Genomic DNA, 16,453 nt, shown 5'->3' on the forward strand with positions numbered 1-16,453 from the left:
AGCGGTTCCTGCTTCTAGCAATACTCTTGCACCAACTTAGCAGCAAGTACCAACCCAAAAGCTCACGTCTGCCCCTGAAGGAAGCCGAAATGATCTGTGTGTAATTACTGAACGTGCAATAGAATTTCTCTTGTGAACATTAATCTTAGCGCCAGCCTGGTTCGTCGGTCGTGGTGCGTGAGCTATAATTATTCATGCAAGTGCTCTCTGAATATTTCGAAAGGCGTAAAAGCCGACACCACATTTTTTTAGGAGCTGCAGTTACTTGTGTACGTAGTATCATATTATTCTGACAGACATGGTCGTCGTCTATTTTCTCGTCCTGTTTCTCGCGTTGTTAGTGTGCTGTGAATCTGTATCCCGATGATTAAGTTAATATGCAGCAGGAGCACGTAGCGCAACCGCGCAGCCCCACGGCTAACATTAAAATACCTTGTTAGGAGTACGTTTCTTTCTTTAATAACAAAATCGAACGCTAAAATTTTGTATTCATAGTGGCAACTGTAATGTAAGAAGCTATCGAAACTATCCGCTAATAGCATACGTGTACTTCTACCTCCTTGAGCACATTGTCTTAAATGTGAGGCTGAAAACCCCAGAATACCAAAAACATATGCAACTGGAGCAGGCACTATGGTTCCTTTCCTGGAAATGAAAGCCAGTATCCCAGTTTGTTAAGCTAATTGGAGCCATTGCAAACTAGATTATTTCACCAAAATAAGAAAGTGCAAGGAAAGCGTCAAGACACAATCTGTATTCCCGAACCGATTGTATTAGCAAAACTGTATGCCTCCCTGAATTGCCTGCACTAACTCAATGCTGAAAACAGGATAAGCTGATTCTGTTTCTTGCTGTGAAAAGCTGCCAGAATCTCGATAACCGACTACTTATGTTCTGAGCGAAAGTGAGGGGCACTGGGAATATCTCTAAGCTTTTGTATGAGCATTCACCTTGAACGAGAATGGAATAAAATATTTACCTTTGCAAGCCTCAGAATCAAAACATTCTCAAAACTTTGAGGATCGAGAAACATTAAATTTTTTAGATATAGACAATAAAAAGTGTGCCTAACTGCAACTACACACTCAACACACTTGAGTGGTTGAGTGGCAAGCTACGAATGCAAAAGTGTCCATAGCTGCTACCTCGAGGTAACTGCTAGGTTGCACGTGTTTCTCTCCTATAGCCCATGTAACTGGCAAGGGGAATGGTTATACGTAGTTCCATTGCAGCATTGGCCTGTGCTTTTTCTTTTTTTTCAGTAGGTGTTGGCTAGCTGATTCCGTCTGTTTATAATTTAGAATTTGTGTGCATCTTATGTACATGTGTTGTAGTGATGTGGTGATGTAGTGTAGTGATGTAGTGATCTTATGTACATGTGCTTGTAGTGATGCAAGCATCTTTTTAATATATTGTACCAGAGTCATTTATTCAACTTTGTGTTGAAATGTACAAAATGTGGCCACCCAGTAATGGCCAAGACAGACAGCAGGATGGGCAAAAAATACGATGCAGGTCCAATGCACTTGATTGAATCGACATGAGGGGAAGCTTTCACTCAATGGTCAGTTAAACTCCAGAAAACTACCTGCAGTGTGTACAGTTGTCCTTATTTCATCCGATGCAACACGTACTCACATGCAATGTTTGCTTATTCACCGCACAGGTCACATAATGTAATGTATACATAGCTCGGGGAACTCACTCAAACGTCGGCTCAGTAAGACTTCGAACTAACCATGAGTCTGAGTTCGTGTGAGCCTGGCTGAGTAGAATTTTGCTGAATACGAGTAAGAGCAAGCTCGGTTGAGTAAACTTTTAGTGAATATTGTCACGTGGTAGTCAGGGCAAGCTCATCTGAATATAAGTTTGGTGAATATGAGTCAAGCAAGCTCGGTTGTGTAGATTTTTGGTGAATATGACTCAGTATAAGCTCGCCTGCGTAAAATTTTCATGACTATGTCAGAGTTAGTTGCGTAGCCAGAAGTGTGGTTCGGGGGGGGGGGGCTTAGGTTGCAGCGCGGCCTCCTCCTGTTAGAATTTGTTGAGGGATCAAATACACGAATACTAACTGCATTAACAATGCCATTGTATATTAAATGCTGCAAACGCATTATTGAACGCTACGCACTGTCAAGTAACATATGTATTTTTCATAAAACAATATATTCGCATCTCTCAAAAATTGTGGCAGGTATAACTAATATCAATGCGGCCGGCGTTTTTTTTTTGTCTATTTAATAAGTAAAGAAAATATCACACCAACTTTAGAACTATATCAGTTCGAAACCAGCTAAAGCAGTGCATACAGTTGATATGAAAATTGTAAAGGCCATGAAATTTATAAATTGAGGACAAATATTTTGATGGATCTTTGTCATTTAAGAACCTTGTTTACATTTTTGCACATATGCAACGACCAGGAAAAAACTTCAATGATGCTGTCCCTCGTTGCAATAGATTGCGCAGGGGCAGCTGTTACCGGTCGTGTATTGTAATTACACCGAGATTATAGTCGCAACAGCGAGTACAAATCAAAAGTAGGAGTTCTGCAAAATATACATTACAATGTTGAAGATCGATTGGAATATACAAATGCGAAGATAGAACTCGCTAAAGGGCATCCAGATAACGCAACAAGAACGATGGTTTATTGAGCAGCTTGTTTTTATAGTAAGCGCACGTGACGTTGCAGTGACTGATAAGACTGCATACGGCTGACACATGATCTCTCCCCCTTTAAAAGCCATAATGTTCAGGTGGTTTCCGTGGCCGGGTTGATCTTCGCAAGAGCGGTGGGGTTGCTGATTCCGCCACTGTTTCTTCCGGTCTGTCTTGGACCCTTTCTCCAGTATCCTCGGATAACTCTTGCTTGCTTGCTTGTCTGGTCAAGGTCACTGTCCATTTATTCAGCTCGACGTCTCAGCTGGTCTATATGTCGTCGGTGTCGTCCTTGAGCACAATCTACGGTGACCATCCTGGACCCTTGCTGGTCTTGCACCACTCCTGGAATCCACCTTCGACTTCTTCCAAAACTGCGCATCCACACCGGGTCACCTGCATTAAATTTCCTCGTAGCTGCTGCTGGCAAACCATCAGCATACTTTTCTTTGGGCTTGATAGCGTCTATCTTCGTCCTAATCTGGTAACCCAGCAAGCGTCCTGCCGGCGACTTGCCATCCTCTCCGGGTGTTCGGCGGTACCTGCACAAAAATCGATCCAGCCGTGTTATCAGGTCGTTTCCCGGATTTTTCTTTAGCCCTTCTTTGAGCGTGCGCACCGCTCTCTCGGCCAACCCATTAGATTGCGGGTGATAGGGTGCTGTTGTCAGTTGCTGTACCTTGTTACGTGCCAAGAACTCGCGAAAAAAACGCGCTCACAAACTGGGGTCCATTGTCGGACACGAACGTTTTTGGAAGCCCAAACTGTGCAAATATTGACCGCAGAGCTCTGACCGTGGTTTCCGACGTAGCAATATTCATTGACACCGCTTCGATCCATTTTGTTTCCGAGTCTACGATGACCAAGACCAAGTGTCCGTCCACCGGACCTGCAAAATCAGCGTGCAGACGGCTCCAGCGTTCCCCGGTCGCTGGCCATGTCGCTGGTACCTGGGCAGGTGCCATCGCGGAAGCCTGTGCACAAACATAGCACGAGCTGACCAGTCGCTCAATGTCCGAGTCTAGTCCTGGGTACCAAAATAGCGTTCTGGCGATACTCTTCATGGAAACCATACACGGATGAGTTTCATGCAGCAGGTTTATTGCGCGTCTTCTGGCCGCAAAGGGCATAACAATGCGATGGCCCCAGTATACCAAATTGTCACTTACGGTTAGTTCCGTGCTCCTGTTGAAGTACGGCCGGTACTGCTAGTGATCCTGGGGTCGAAACCACGGCCATCCTTCTAAAATCCATTCTTTGACATGTTGAAGAGTAGTGTCTCAATCGGTCATTTGTTTCACCTCTCGGGCGCATATCACCGTTTCTTCCATCGCTTGGGAAAACAAAACGTACTCCCGTTCATCGGAATAACTCTCTCGTGGCTCTGTAACCGCCAGTGGCAACCGGCTGAGGGCATCTGCATTTGAATGTTCACTGCCTTTACGATATTGCACCGTATAGCTGTAGTTAGCGAGAAACAAGGCCCAACGCTGAATCCGGGCGGCTGCCATCGGTGGTATCGCTTTTTTTATTTAATAAACCAGTTAGAGGGTTGTGGTCTGTCGCCAGGACGAATTCATGTCCGTACAAGTAGTCTTTGAACCGGGCAACTCAGAACACAAGTGCTAGAGCCTCTTTTTCCAACTGCGAGTAACTACATTCTGCCCTTGTAAGTTTCCTGGAGTGGAAACCAATTGGGTAATCAACACCATTGATCCGGTGGGACAAAACGGCTCCGATACCTACTGGTGACGTGTCACACTCCAGCCTCAACGGCTTATCAGGGTCAAAATGGGCCAACTTCGAGGCTTCTATTGCCTTCTTGACTTTCCGAAAGCATTCTTTGTGCTCTTGCTTCCACTGCCACCTGGCACCTTTGGCAAGAAGGGCGTATAGCGGAGCCAACAAGGTCGCCAGGTTCGGCAAGAATTTGCCGTAATAGTTGACAAGGCCTAAAAATGCTTTTATCTCACTCACCGAAGTGGGCTCCGGCGATTCGCGGACGGCCTTGATGTTCTCGTCTTTCGGCCGCAGTCCGTTAGCGTCGATACGATGACCGAGAAAGGTGACCGCGTCTTGCCGAAACTTGCATTTCTCCTTGTGCAACCGAAGGCCATATTCTCGCAATCTTTGAAGGACTTTCCTCAGCCATGAGAGGTCATTGCGCTTTTATGCGAGGATAATATCGTCGAGATACACCTGTACTCCTGGAATATCCCTCAGGAGCGCGTCCATTCATCTCTGAAGTATGGCCGGTGCGGAACTTACGCCAAAAAGCAGCCGTTTAAAACAGAAAAGACCCTTTTGAGTGTTCAAAACTGCTATCTTCTGGCCGTCCTCATCCAATGGTAACTGATTGTAGGCCTGGCGCAGGTCCAACGTCGTGAAAATTTCCCCACCGTTCAGCTTCGCAAACATGTCATCCACTCGTGACAACGGAAGGAAGGAAAATAGGAGGCGAAAGGCAGAGAGGTTAACCGGTTAAGTGTCCGGTTGGCTACTCTGCACGGGGGGATGGGGTAAGGGCAGAAAAGATTAGAAAGCAAGAATCTTTTCTACGGGTACTGCTCCATCAGCGCTGCCCGTGAGCGCTGATATCAGGAGTGCTCGTTTCTTCGTTTCGTCTACGATGTTATGGGCTTCAAAATAAGCCTACAGGCGAACACGATACGTCGGCCAGGTACCCTCCGCACCTCCAAATTCTGGCGGCCGCCCGGCCCTCATGCTTGCGCGGGTCACTCGTCGCCACTGTTACGTCGCTACCGAGATGCAACAAGGAAGCCAGATAACGCAACAAGAACGATGGTTTATTGAGCAGCTTGTTTTTATAGTAAGCGCACGTGACGTTGCAGTGACGTGCACTGATAAGACTGTATACGGCTGACACATCAGGGCAAAAAAGAGTCGCTGGAAACGAGTTCACTGCTTGTATACACAGAACCTCGCAACAAGATATTTAAATATACGTCTAAGTCTACAATCAATATACGTATTTAAGCAAACGTCACTGTATATAATGCGTCAAACAAGACAAATAAACATGTTGCGCAGTCACAGATAGTAAACTTTGCGCACAGAAAGACAGATGACCTAGGCACGAACAAAACTATGATCGCAGAAATCGTGATATGTACTCGGGCCATGCAGCGGTCAGGACAGCGCACGTGGGTGGAATAATAGAGGAATAATGCAGAAATCAGTAAGAAAATGTGTAATTTAACTGCCTGCACAGCGGCAACAATTATTCTGCGCCCGAAATTAAAGGAGGGTATTGCTTCGTTTCAAAAAAGAAATAAAAGCAGGTAGCTAAAATTTCTATCATCGCACCCTACGGGCAACCATGGTGGGATGCGAAAGCATCGCGGGGGTTGCGCATCGAGTTTCCGTTTCGTTTCACTTGGCCACACAACCCAATGAAAGTTAGAGTGAGAGAAAGTATTGAGAAGATAGGAGGCGGAGCTGGTGATCGACCTAGCTTAGGGAGCCTACATGCAAGCGCTGTTTCTAGCTTCTTCCACGTTTTACTAGGCTTGGCTAAGTTTTTCTTGGAAATGCTAAGTGACGCTAGGCACGATATTCCGAATCGGCTCGCCGCCGATGCGCCGATTCTCGCTTGGCCAAGCCAAGCGTTTCAAGATGAGCGACTTCTTATTCGGGTGTCCAGATTTTTGGTCGACCCATGTCAAGGCTACATGTACTCGCCACAGAGTGAACGAGACTTCTGCACCGTCACGGCCACTCCGAGCTTTATCTCCCCGGTGATGTCACGGCCAAGCTGCGCCTTCACACTTGTCGGGGCCTGGCTGGTCGAAACCTGCCGAGCCCCTGCCAGAGCCGCCGGCTGCAATCACAGACACCGCGCGCGTTTGGCGCGAACGCGGGTAAACGCGTACGGCGTCGGCAGCAGGTCTTCGTGTTGCCTCGTTGGCGAGAACAGTGGCACAAGCACGAGAGGCAGTATGGCAGCACTAGCATGACCGGAAGCATGGGAGCCAGCTGTAGAAGAAGACGATTTAATTGAGTTCAAGAAAAAGAGAGAGAGGGGGGGTCATTCTGAATTAACGTATTTTGGCCAGCTACGCAAATATACAGTGTCAGAGATAAATGGTTACAAAGTCTGACAGAATAATTATACCCATGTTCATGATACGCTAGCGCTGGCTACAATTAAACATGCGATAATCGCTTCGGTTGTACAAGTTTTATTTTCTCTCTAGAGAATTCCGCATTGGACATTTTGAATTCCGAGATGTATTGCATGGCAGTTAGATGAGCGATGTTTCGAATGAGAAAATTGAGCAAAAGTGTCCGTTTGCTCGATTTTTGCTTTATTTTGATATTCGTTGTTGCAGGCTGAGCAAGTGGGCTAATGTGCGTTCCCAAGCGTACCAATGTTTCCCTGCAGCCTCCCAGCCAAAGCACTGTTTCATTGCAGCCAACGCCTGGTTCAACTTTTCTACCACTCTGCTCAGGGATGATCTTTCATGGGGATGATCTCATGGGACCATGGATGTCGACTTGCTGCCTCCGCGAATTCAGCGGTTCCGACTGAAGCTGATGCGCTTCCAGTACCAGGCGCTGTATGTACCCGGCAAGTTGATAGCCATGGCTGACACGCTCTCACGTGCACCAATGGATGGTCCACCGCAAAGGCAAGCTGATCAAGTCGAGCTCTTTGTTAAAGAGCTTCTTCGCTCTCTCCCGGACTTTGTCGCCACACGTCAAGACGAGCTCGCCATTCCCAAGACAACGATGGCGAGTGCAACCTTCCGCTGGAATACTGTACCAAAAGCTGGCCCAGGCAGTCAAGGCTGCCGCTTCACGTTAAAAAGTACTAGCAGCATCGTGGAGACCTCAGTACCTGCGAGAGGCTACTTCTGAAAGGGGTCCGCATTGTGGTGCTGTGTACTCCTTAGCGTTCCATACTCGATCTCATTCGCGACGGGCATCAAGCTGTTAACCGATGCAAAGCCATCGCTCGAGTGTCGGTGTGGTGGCCTGGAGTACACAGCCATATTGAGACCTCCGTCTCTAACTGCGCCAGGAGCATAGAAACCCGCGTCCAATGCGCAGAACAAATGATGCCTTCCCCGACTCCAAGACTTCCCTGCGAGGAAGGGGTCAAGTTTACGTGTTGCTGGTTGACTACAGGTCAAGCTTCCCTGAAGTCATCAGTCTGCACTCTGCCACATCACCTGCCGTCATCACGGCCATCAAGAGTGCCTTTGCGCGCCACGGCGTCCCTCGTGTTGTCCACTGGGATAATGGTCCACAGTTTTCATCCAAAGACTTCTCTACCTTTGTGCAGGTTTGCGGGTTCAGGCATGTAACCAGCAGCCCGTGTTTCCCGCAGTCCAATGGCGAGGTGCAATGGATGCTGCGGACCGTCAAGGACTTACTGCACAAGGCGGACGATCTATTTTTAGGCACTGCTGACCTACAGGGACACTCCTGGTGCCAACGGCGTCAGCCCTGCACAGCTCCTAATGACCTGCACAGCTCCAGGCCGGCCCTGGTCTCGATCTTTTTTTTTCGAGAGTGATCAAGTTAATCGGAAAAAGCAGGTACGGGACTTCCACCGGAGGCATGCAGCTCAGACACAACGCCCACTTGAGACTTGTGAGCAGGTTTGGGTGCGTGACATAAACAGTCGTGCGATGTTGCTTGGATCAGCACAACGTCCCTGGTCGTACGTCGGGGAGACCCAAAAGGTTGTTCTCCAACGTAAACGGCTACACTTCGTCCCAGTGTGCAAAAACCCGGGGTCCGGGAGTCCTGCCGAACCTTTCATCGGTGAAGAACCCGAGACGAAGCTGTCAAGCAGAGAAACACGAGATTTGGAAGATCCGGAGGCCAAAAAGACTAATGGGTGGAGCTACTGACCGGTTTAGCTACGCATACTGCGTTTCCTTAAAAAGAGGGATGCAGTGTGTGCATGTGCCACTTGTTGTCGCCAGTGCTTCGAAGCCTTTATATTCGATAGTGAATAAAGCCTCAGGGTCATTTGCTCGCTAGGCGGCTTGGTGTCCGGCTCGCCCTTTCGTGAACGCTATCACAATTAAAATACTTTTAATACTTCCAACCCGACTGGTACCCATTTTTCATGAAGTGCATCCTTTTGACTGCCTTTTAGAGAACTGCTTACTGTAATGATTCAACTGTGAGGTGGTTTGTTGTGCTTGTAGATGCGGCTGTGGCTGTTTTGTCCGCCATATGTAAATACCTTATGCATGCGTGTTTTATATTCGTAACAAATACCACGAAAAAAATAAACTCGGAGGACGCTTAAGCTTCGCTATTAAGAGTGGAACGCGATAGCATTCAGAGATTCCTGACCGCTTCTCAGGCGTACCGACAACTGCAGCTTATGTAACCGTAATGTTTACCACCCAACTTAGGCGGTGAACGCAATGCACCAAGGCAAGCTTTCCGGTTCTTTTTTTTTCTTTTCCCCGCAAGGCAGGCGCCGCCGGTCCCGCCGAGGCACGGATGAAGTTGCAAGTAACCGAGCGGGGCACGCCGCGCCCACTAAGACCGATACCAAACGGCATCTGAAAAGGGGGTTTCTGTTTGAGTTTGCAGTCCGATGCTATAATGTGTGTAAGCACTAAGGACCGATACCAAACGGCATCTGAAAAGGGGGTTTCTGTTTGAGTTTGCAGTCCGATGCTATAATGTGTGTAAGTCGTACTTTACGAATGTTCTGACGCATTTTACATTGAGAAATGCAATTAGGTGAGTAACGCCTATGTGCCACGCGGAGGGCCTGCATGGTTCGGGATGCGTAGTTTGGGATGCTTTTTTTTTACGGACAACGCAGGTGACGCCTACACCGACACCGGATTTTCTGCGACACGGGGCCTTTAACGCTGTAGCGTTAAAATTGTTTCTGGCCTAATGGTTAGAGCCGCGGTCTGCTGCGCTGGGAGGCTGAGATTCGAATTGCGCTGCGGGGTGAATCTTTTTTACCTTTCTTGTGTGTGTGGTAACGCGTTAGCATTGTTCGGGTACTTCACGCACTTTCCGTAGGCTATATATCTATGTATCTAACCATTTTCACGCCTACCTAGGTCACTGCTTAGTCCGTGGTGGAATTGGTTGCGCATCGGGCTGGTGAGGCTCTGGGTTCGAAACCAACCATCGCACCAACTTGGTTCACTGAGTATGTGACAATGTGTACGTACGTGCCGCTCTTCAACGAACTTCTTTCACACCGACATGGGCCACTGGAGATGCGGGACTTCGTAGGTACCGCTGCTAGAAGAAACTCTGGCGCCGACTTGCGTGCTGTATGTGACCTTCGGTATGTGCTGGTCACCAATGAACCTCTTTGACGCCAGCTTGAGTCACTGAGTATGTGCCAGTAGGTATGTACCGTTCTTCAATGAAGGTTTTGACGCCAACTTGCGTATTAAGCGAAGCTTTATAGGTTCACAAGTGTCAGTGGTGGTGTCACGCTGAAAAGAGGGCCGATCCTGGCGATAATGCAGAAAGGGTCCAAGCTCAATGGCACATACCGGGGACAAGAAAGAAAGAAAGAAAGAAAGAAAGAAAGAAAGAAAGAAAGAAGAAAGAAAGAAAGAAATGGAGAGAAAAAAAAGAAATCACGTGTGACGCACACCCGCATTGGATATGCTACACGCGCGATCACGTGACAAGCGTGAACACGTGACACGCGCGTGACCATTCAGGTTCGTATCGTGTGTCGCGAGGCCATAGGGACATGAAAGGAAAGCGGGTGGTCGCGCGCTCCTCCGGGCTTTCCTCACCTCAGATCAGTTTCGGCGAACAGATGGGAAGGCCACGCGTGGTGCGCTCTGCGAAGGAGCAAGCTGCGTTTGATGAACGCCGGCGTGAACTCACTCGGGAAAGGGCTCGTAGTCGACGTGCCGATTCTAGCGTGAGGGCTTCCTTAGCCGAAGCTCGCCGTCAGCGACACGCAGGAAATCCCGAAGCGAGGGCTGCCGAAGTCGAGGCCTGCCGTCAGCGACGATCAGAGAATCCCGAGGCGATGGTTTCCGAGCGTTAACCTGACGAAGGTCAGATACACACACGACAAGCTTTCCTTACCCCCTTTTTCTCGACAGGGGAAGGGCTGGCGATATTTTAGGTCCGTGGCACTGAGAATATGCCGCTCTACAATGACGACAACATGCCTTAAATTTATTCGATGTTGGGCGGAATCAAACGAACGTCCCAGGGATTCGTCATGGACAACAACTCGACTCTTTGGCCGGCTGCGCCAGCAATGCACTGGGTACGTGCCGCTTTTCAAGGAACAGCTTTCACACCAACGATTTAGCGAGCTGCACCATTAATGCACTGGGTATGTGCCGCTCTTCAGTGAACATCTCGGCAACTTGTGTCACTGAGTATGTGCCACTGGGTGTGCGGCAAGCGAGGGAACAATTCTCAGACTTCGCAGGCACGGGCGCGCCACGTTTAGCCTCTCGGAGGTCATGCGCGGACTTCTCGGCAGCGGTACTAGATGGCGCAGCAGAGAAGAGCCCGGTTGCCACATGGCGCGTTTCTCAGCCTTCACACTCACCGAGGCGTCATGCTTTTTGAGGGCCACGAGCAGGCTTCGCGGTGGCGGCGCTAGTCTTCTTAGGGAAGTCTGGATTAGGAGTTCCGCTGCTATACACGCCTTGTGCATAACTTGATCCGATGGTGGCAATACGTCGTCTCTATATTCATTCAATGCCGCCACATTATCATCGACGGTCATCGTGAGATGGGTTCTGCCGCAATTTTTTTAAGGGTGAGCAAGACTTTATTTGGTGAGAACCCCACCAGCGACCGACCGATTTACCGACCCAGGCGAAACCATGGTAGGGTTAGCAAAGAAACCTTCGCTTCATAACTGTTTGAAACCTAGGCAATATCAAGTCGTATAATCTAAGGTATGTCCTAACCATAAGCAACTATAATCTTGACTATAATGGAATAACTATACATTCAAGGTATACCACTGAGTCGGCTTGCATATTTCGGAAGACCAAGGCACATGCGAGCAGCTTAGAGCCGTTGTCGGGATACGAGGACAAAGGTTGTCCTTTCAGTCTTCTTCCAAAATGTTTCATTTTTCCTGTGAAAGCTGTAAATTTATCACATAACGACGCTTCCCCATTACACGGCCGCTGAATAAAACTTCATTCTTTAACTACCCTATGCTGTCCGATTCTTGGCCTATCCCGCTTAGTGGGTACGAGCCATGGTAGCGGTTCATCATCATGATCATCTAGCGGCCATGACCATTCGAATCACCAGGGCTAGCACCATTGTCATCACCGGTAACGTCCACTGGAGCGATCACGAGCAGCGTTGCAGTGCTACCCGTTTATTGGTGTTCGTGGGATACTAAAGAAAGGCCATGTTCAGCCGGGGTCTTTCGCGCTGCCCGGATTGGAGGACTGCGTTTTGCGTACGGAGGATGGAGGCGTATTCCGAGCACACAACGGGACTGCTGTGTGCACGTAGCCCCTACTTTCGAGGACATGCTCTAAGGCGGAGAGTCTGACGTGCTCGTGGGAGGCATAAAGGCGTCGGTCCTCAACGTCTTACTGCGCTAGATCTACACCGACAAGGTAGGCGTTGGACTCTTTGCTTATTGGACTGTTTCGTTCGTAAAAAATGTGGGGGGAGGGACGAAGGGCTCTTCGAATACCAGGGAACGAAATTATGGGCAGATAAAGATAGAGCGCATAAATTTTGCTTTTATGTGAATAAACGAAACCTGTATGTGAATTGGCATCACCTCTGAAAAGTAGCGTGTAAAAACAGAGATGTAAGTTTAGTAAAGATGTAATCTTGTAAAATAAATGTAAAATAAAGATGTAAGTTTAGTGAAATGATTTCGTCATTGCCGAAATAAAAAAAGGAAAGGAAAACAAAATAAAACAATGTGGCGACAACTGCAAGAAACGAGAATAAAAATGCCCACGTAAAAGATAATTCAACAGAATTTGTCCAAAGACAAGTCAGGCGAAAAATGGGTTGCTAATGCTGTAGTTAGAAGCGCGAATTGCTGGGCTAGTTGGTTCATGTTCTAAGGCGAAAAAACCCAGCGAAAAAAACCAAGACGCAGGACCAGAGGGAGGCAAACACACACACAGTCGCCGGACTTACTGTAGTTGCGTGTTCACCTGAAAGCTAAGCGCGAACAATTTAGACAACGACATGTGAAAGAAGTCGAGAACAGGCGAGCTTTTACTTATGAGAGTATTATGTATACACGATATTTCGACTTGTGCTTGCGCCACACAGATTATTATATTGTGAGCGCTATTGTTAAGCTATATTTCGACTCAGATTTACGCCACACGTCAGCACTAAGTGCTAGAACGCCTTTAAAACAACATTTTTTATTGTTCGGTGGCATGCTTTCTTCTTGCGTGAGTGAGTTAAATAACTTTATTGAGGTCCAGAGAAGGCGCCTGGCACATTTTTTCACGTGTGAAAGAAAACGCGCGTAATTAAAAAGTTGTCGCAGTTTCACCTGAAAAGCGAAGCATCAATTGCGATAGCAAATTTGTAGAGAGCTATATGGAGTAATGATATTAGCTTTATCAGCTGTATAAACTTGGACATGCAGCAGCACCGGCAACACGCAGAACTGTTGTCGACGCCGTCGGCGTTTTGCCCGCGTTCGCTCAAAATGCGTGCGGCGTTGGTGACTTGCCGGAGCCTCTGATATAAATAGGCACTTGGTGCCGCAGCTAAACGTCGCCTCCCTTCCCTCCCTCTCCCCCCATCCCCCACGGCCTCTCGCGCGTCGGAAGAAGGCGCGTTTGCTCTACATATATGGTGATTGTAAAGGAGGAAAGAGACGCCTACTTCTGCAGCCCTTAAGGGAGCACGGCGCAGAACGCGCGTTTGTTCTCCGCCGTGCGTTCACTCCCCGTGAAATCGCGCGTCCCTCGCGCCCTTTCACTCGCACATACAGCGTTCCGCGCGCGGCGACGATTTCATCTCCATTGACGTCATACGGAACCTCACGGCGATGGCGACGGCGACGACGACGGCGACGCCGACGGCAGAAATCTGCTTTTGAGTATCCATATAATTGCTATCGCAATAAAAAAATGTCACAGTTTCGCCCTAAGGGCGAAGCAATGAATGCGATAGCAACACAGCAATGTCATACGAAGTAAGGTGAGCGGCTTTGGTAGCAATATGAATTGTAGTAAACATGAGCTGATTAAGTAAGCAGGTGTGCTGCGGCGTAAGTACACCGACATGAAGAGAGACTCGACGACCACGAGAAGGCGCGTGTGAAACGGTGGTGTTGATGAGAAGCGCTTCCCGTGGGCAGCGCGTGCGAAGGGACACACCTGTAGCGCTGCGCTGCCGATCCGGGCAGCATTGCGTGTGTAGCGTGCGTTGGAAAATGTGGCCCGACTATTACGAACTGAATGAACAAGCGTGGTGTGAGCGCGCACAAACACGAAGAGATCACACTGAATGACAGCAGACAACGACTGTCAAAACGCTGGCAGCAAGCATACGCCGCAGCGGGCGAAGGTACGTGCGGTCTATCGCTTCAACGGAAACTGAGCGGCGAATGCCGTGTGGAGATAAGAGACGGTGCGAGCGAGCGACGAGCGCGGTTGTTGGCAGAGAAGTGCGCCCCCCCCCACCCCCCCCCCCCCTTGCTCCCTCCGGCGCTGGCTTCCTGCTTCCTTGCTTGCGCGTGGGAGATTGAGTGCGTTCGCTCTCCGTGATAGCGCGCGTCCCCGCACGCTTCCTCTCGGGCATAGGGCGCGCGGCGAAGATTTTATCTATAGGGAACCTCACGGCGACGGCGACGGCGACGACGACGGCGACGCCGACGGCAGAAATTCGGTTCAAGTGTCCATATAATTGCTATCGCAATAAAATAACATGTTACTACGTGTCTGCACCGTAGAGTTCAATACATTTACTAGAGGGAACTGTGGCGCTATAGTGTCTACAAAATGTGCAATCAGGGCTGTTCAGCCAGAATGGGAAAGCAGGGTGGTACATGGATTTGCCTAAACTTCATCATTCTGGATGGACCAAGTCTATATGGCGTCGTGATGTTGCAAAGTGACCATTTTTAGGAAAGCAGTGCGTTATAAATAATTAACAAAACGCCAATAAAATTGCCCGACGGCAGGATTCGACACCAGGAACTATAGCACTGAAGCCTGATATTGGAACCATTGCGCCATATGGACGCATTGACACGCGGAACCACTGCAATTAGCAGCGATTATGAGTGCTTTCAGAGACTTATTGCCCTCTGCAACAACAAAAAAAGTAAATATTACTTCGAAATATTGGCCAACGTAAGCTCAGGTAAAGCGTAATAAACGAAGCCACAAGAATGTCTGAAGCCCTAAGCACGAATAAAATATAGATCCATGTACTACCCATCGTTCCCATGGCGGGTGAACGATCGCAGAGCCAGAGTTCCCTCCAGTAAGTGTAGGGAAATCAATGTCCGTGCGCATTGATGTCAGCGCTGTCGAGCTCAATGGGAAGGTAACCGTCTTACCATCGCACCCACCTGCACAGCGCGTCGCCTTTTTTTATTGCGATAGCAATTATATGGTCACTCGAAGCGGATTTCTGCCGTCGCCGTCGCCGTGAGGATCCGTATTAAGTCCAAGCACGATAAAATCGTCATTGCGTGCCATGTTCTGTATGTGCGAGTGAAAGCACGCGAAGGACGCACGCTTTCACGGAGAGCAAACGCACGTCCGGAAAACGCGTTCCGTCACGCGAAAGGCCGTGGGGGGATGAGAGGGAGGGGGGGGCGAAGTTGTGCTGCGGCACCAACTTCGTATCTTGCGCAAAGGGAACTGGCAACTCAATCTCGCACGCGAAATCAGGAAACCGGGAAGGCAGCCCGGGAGGGAGGGGGTGCGGCTTCTACTCTACCAGCAACTGCGTACTTGTACTTCAGGCGTCTGCGGGTGGTCGCGCTCACCGAGTCTTGAAAGCGATCTGCACACGGCTCCTACGTTTGTGTGCGCTGTGATTTCGCTGTACAGTTTCCGTTGAAACGATCGTCTGCACGAACCTTCGCTCGCTGCTGCAACCGCGCTTGCTTACGCCAGCGTTTTTACAGCGGTTGTCTGCGGTCACAGAGTGTGATCTATTCATGTTTACTTGTGCGCGCTGACACCATGCTTGGTAATTCAGTTAGTAAGCGAATCTTTCCACGTTTATACAGCCGATAAAACTACTACCTATACTCCGTATAGCTATCTACTAATTTGCTATCGCAATTGATGCTTCGCCTTTCGGGCGAAACTGCGACTTTCTGTTTCCAAAGGTAACCCGTGGGCAGTATATTGTTTCGTCGCTCTTCCGCTGCTCTCACTGTAACGATGAAGAAAGCTACCCGATTTTCAAATTGGCTTCTGGCCCATGTTACCGCTTTTTTTTCATCATCATTTTCATCATGCGTCACAGGCCCGTGCCGCCCGCTTTTGAAGACCCTCACGCCAATATGCTGTGCTAGAGGCGAGGAGATTACCTTCCCAATGAGCTCGTTCAATAGAGCTCTCGTCGCTGCGCGAGAACGCGTAGCCACGTGGCATTGTTCTATATTTCTAAAACTTTATTGTCAACGCGTCAAAAAGAGCCATGCAAGAAATGGCGCGCCGCAACAAAAAAAAAATTAAATTGATGTCATCGATGGTGCTCTAACACTTATAGAGATGACATATCTTCCGCAAGTGTAATATTACCACAGTCAGTTACATAATAATTTTGAAATAAATAATAAGGAAGAACTCATAAAATACCATACGCTTGCCGA

The sequence above is a fragment of the Dermacentor silvarum genome, chromosome 2 (assembly GCF_013339745.2).
Source record: "Dermacentor silvarum isolate Dsil-2018 chromosome 2, BIME_Dsil_1.4, whole genome shotgun sequence".
In the NCBI taxonomy this organism is placed as follows: domain Eukaryota; kingdom Metazoa; phylum Arthropoda; class Arachnida; order Ixodida; family Ixodidae; genus Dermacentor; species Dermacentor silvarum.